This window comes from Leucoraja erinacea, chromosome 19 (assembly GCF_028641065.1).
Source record: "Leucoraja erinacea ecotype New England chromosome 19, Leri_hhj_1, whole genome shotgun sequence".
Classification (NCBI taxonomy): domain Eukaryota; kingdom Metazoa; phylum Chordata; class Chondrichthyes; order Rajiformes; family Rajidae; genus Leucoraja; species Leucoraja erinaceus.
Window position 1 is genome coordinate 38,983,977 of NC_073395.1, and position 4,403 is coordinate 38,988,379.

The 4,403-nt window shown below is 43.1% G+C and overlaps 1 non-coding gene across 1 annotated transcript; it reads right to left on the reverse strand.

Moving 5' to 3' along the window:
* Nucleotides 1-2,779: 2,779 nt before the first annotated feature.
* On the reverse strand, nt 2,780-2,920 carry LOC129706582 (U4 spliceosomal RNA). Its single transcript, XR_008725077.1, has one exon. It is a non-coding gene; the product is annotated as a U4 spliceosomal RNA (small nuclear RNA).
* Nucleotides 2,921-4,403: the final 1,483 nt, after the last annotated feature.

The window sequence follows — 4,403 nt, forward strand, 5'->3', positions numbered from 1 at the left end:
AGATTGTCAGATTGATTGAGGGACAGAGAGTAGCCAGGACAACAGGGACAGCAATTGTGTTGGGGGTTCTGCTGTTTCTACCGTATCACAGTGCGTGCACTGAAATATAAGCCATTTACATTTTCTTTCCATTCCCGCATGTTTAGGTGTGCTGTTCAGAAAGCGCTTGCACTGTTCGTTAGGAACAACTTGTTTTTTCCCCATTTTTTGGCTGTGGTTTCTAATTGACACACATCTCAAGTAAAGAAAATAAAATTAAAATATTCCTGCCATCAACCGAGTTTCAAAGGAAGCATTGTTATGTTCATGTTGCACACAGCCAGATTCTGGCTGTCTAAATGTACAAGCTCACTGAGAAATATACATGCTTATTAGACCCAGGAACCTACTCAGGCACACAACCGATAGATATATACATATACTAGTATATGGTATGGCAACTGCTCTGTCTCCGACCGGAAGGCATTGCAGAGGGTGGTGAAAATTGCCCAACGCATCACCGGTTCCACGCTCCCCTCCATTGAGTCTGTCCAAAGCAAGCGCTGTCTGCGGAGGGCGCTCAGCATCGCCAAGGACTGCTCTCACCCCAACCATGTTTACCCTCCTACCATCCGGGAGGCGCTACAGGTCTCTCCGTTGCCGAACCAGCAGGTCGAGGAACAGCTTCTTTCCGGCCGCTGTCACTCTACTAAACAACGTACCTCGGTGACTGCCAATCACCCCCCCCCCCCCCCCGGACACTTATTATTATTTTTTTTTTATTCAAATCGTTTGCTATGTCGCTCTTCAAGGGAGATGCTAAATGCATTTCGTTGTCTCTGTACTGTACACTGACAATGACAATTAAAATTGAATCTGAATCTGAAATAGACTAAGTGGGACACGTTGGGTCCCAGCATCACACGGGAGGACTAGTCCCCAAACGCAATATTCCACTTCTGCACCAATTCCAATATTGGTGGCCAGTGGGGGGGGGGCTTCTGAGGCTTTCTGGGTGTGTGGGCTGAAGGGACTGGTTTCCAGAGGGCTAGTATGAACATTGTGGGCTGAATGGATTCTTGGTCTGGCGGTTCAGTCACTCAAGCCTGTTGTGCTGGCAGCTCACTCACTCACGGCTGGTGGGCTGGCAGTTGACTCAAGGCTATTCCTTGAAATTCCATTTCAAGCAGGGTGCAAGATCACCAAATTCAAGTGCAGTTTCATACCATTTCAAGCAGGGGTGCAAGGCCACTAAAGACACAGAGTTGTGATCTCTCCCTCCTCCCTCTTGCAGAGACTGAGCCACGCCCACACTTCTGGGTTTTATAGTCCCTCCCCCTCTCCCATCAGCCATGGCCTTCATGGCGTTATTGACAGGAGAGAGAATCTCAACATTTTTAAAACACTAATAACTCTTTTATTTTTCATCGATGGGAAAAATCCTCGGCACCTGATGGGTGGAGGGGGACTCTGAGTAAGATGGCCAAAAACCACATCCGTAGGTGGTAGCGTTTTTCCTAAAATCAATATAAAACGCAGTGGTCAAGATTAGACAAGATTAGACAATAGACAATAGACAATATACAATAGACAATAGACAATAGACAATAGGTGCAGGGGTAGGCCATTTGGCCCTTCGAGCCAGCACCGCCATTCAATGTAATCATGACTGATCATCCCCAATCAGTACCCCGTTCCTGCTTTCCTCGCATATCCCTGACTCTGCTATTTTTAAAGACATTAGACTTTTAATTATATAGAAGGCAAGGCAAATTTAAAGGCAAATTTAATTAGGCAACACAGCTTTAGCATTTCCCAACCAAAGGCGACACAGCTTTAGCAATTCCAAACCAAAGGCAACACAACTTTAGCATTTCCAAAATATATTTTCAAACCACATTAAGGGCACTGACAGGTCAGTAGAACCACTCATTTTAGTAGACATGTGTTCAGTGTTCTTCACAGCTCAGACTGAGAGACGTGACCCTCTCACTCCCACATCTTACAGAGACTGACTGAGGCACTCAATACTTCTGGATTTTAAAGTCCGTCAGGAAGGGGCGTAGCTTTCAGAAGAGAGAATCTCAAAACATTTTAAACACTAATAACTCTTTTATTTTTCATCGATGGAAAAAATCCTCTTGTCCTGCACAGCGGAGGGGGACTCTGAGTAAGATGGCCAAAAATCACAGCCGTAAGTGGCAGCGTTTTTTCTAAAATCAATATACAGAACAACAGGAAGTGGTCAAGATCAGACTTTTAGTAATATAGATAGATATATCGGCTGTATACCTGACTAAGATATATATATATATATATATATATATATATATATATATATATATATATATATATATATATATATATATATATATATATATATATATATGTATAAATATAAATATATATATATAATGCACTGCATATAAGAAGATAGGCACAAAATGCTGGAGTGACTCAGCAGGATCCTTCTTCAGACATCTGTCTTTCTTCCGTCTGAAACGTCACCCATCCCCTCTCTCCAGAGATGCTGCCTGTCCCGCTGAGTTACTCCAGCATTTTGTGTCTATCTTCGGTGTAAACCAGCATCTTCAGTTCCTTCCTACACATGCATTGCATATATACAGCCTTTGGTAAGTAAGTAGTGACAGAGCAAAGACAGACACAAAATGCTAAAGTAACTCAGCGGGACAGGCAGCATCTCTTAAGAGAAGGAATGGATGATATTTCAGGTTGAAACCCTTTTTCAGACGAAAATCAGGGGAAAGGGACACGATAGGTATAGATGATGATGTAGAGATCTATTGAACAAATTAATGATAGAAATGCAAAAAAGTAATGATGATAAAAGGAACAGGCCATTGTTAGCGGTGTTTACAAGAAGCAATAATCACGCCTCGGTTAAACCTCATCGGCGACGATATCGCTACTGCGCAAAACTCTGGAGCATTGGGAAACGGGGGCCCAAGTAGGCCTTCAATTTCCATTACTGTAAGTATTTGCCTGCAGGTTGAATTTCCACAAATGTTAATGTGAATTTAAATTTTGTTTTCTGATTTGGATTTCTGATTAGTTTATTATCATTTGCACCAGGTTGCAATGAAATAACTTATTCACATGAAGCTCACGGAGTTAACAGTATACAGACAGCAATGAGAGATACAAAAATAAATCTGATGATGAGTGCAAAACAGCAATGTGGTGCAAGATTGTAATGCAAAAATATCTTAAAATGTATATACTGGAACAGAATAGCCGAATGAGTTCGGTTCCGTTTAGTTTGTAGATACAGCGCGGAAACAAACCCTTTGGCTCACCGATCCCGCACCGACCAGCGATCCCCACACACTAACGCTATCTTACACACATTAGGGACAATTTACATTTATACAAAGCCAATTCACCTGCATAACTGTACGTCTTTGGAGTGTGGAAGGAAACCAAAGATCTCGGAGAAAACCCACGCAGTCACGGGGAGAATGTACAGACTCCATACAGACAGCACCCGTAGTTGGGATCGAACCCGGGTCTCAGGCGCTGTAGGGGCTGTAAGGCATCAAGTGTACCGCTGTGCCAGTGTGTGTGGTAGCATCTCCACGAATAGAGTGTAAAGAACTGATTGATTTAGGAATCTGATTACCTTGAGAAGAAGCTGTTCTCAAGTCTGTGCATCCAGGCTTTCAAGCTCTTGTATCTCGTCCCAGGAGATAGAACAGGGAAAAGGAGATGAATCAGGATGACAGGTAGTCTTGGCGATACTTCCAGCGACCCCGTGGCAACCACTGTGAAGATGGATTGGATGGAAGGAAGTAAGAAGTCTGTGATGGACTGTGCTGTGTTCATCACTCTGCATGTTCAGATAGTCAACACCAGAGCAGGCAGAGATGCTCCTCTCACAATGCTATCTGTAGAGCATCTGAAGAATCTGTATGGATATGACAAATCTTCATAGATGCCTAAGAGAGTAAATGTGTTGATGTGCTTTCCTAATCACTGTATGAATGTGAAAGGATGAAGTTAGATGGTTGGTGATATGTTGGTGATATTTGATGCTGTTGAGCATTTTTACAGTAGCTTCATTCATGAGCATAGGGTTGTGTTCAACCCCGCACTTCTTTACGTCAACAACCAACTCTTGACATTAAGTGCTAGGTTGTTGTTCTGATACTATTGTGCAAGGTTCTCCTTCTCTTTCCTATACTATATCTCATTGTTGTTTTTGACCTGGTCAACAACAGTGGCATCAGGAGTGAACATAGATCGAGTGAGCCACAAAAAGCTGGAGTAACTCATAGCGGGTCAGGCAGCATCTCTGGAGAGAATGAGTAGGAGTTGTTTTGGGTTGAGACCCTTCTTCAGATGGAGCTGGTGATATACTTGGTCACACAATCATCGGTGTACAGGGAGGTGACAGGGACTGTGCA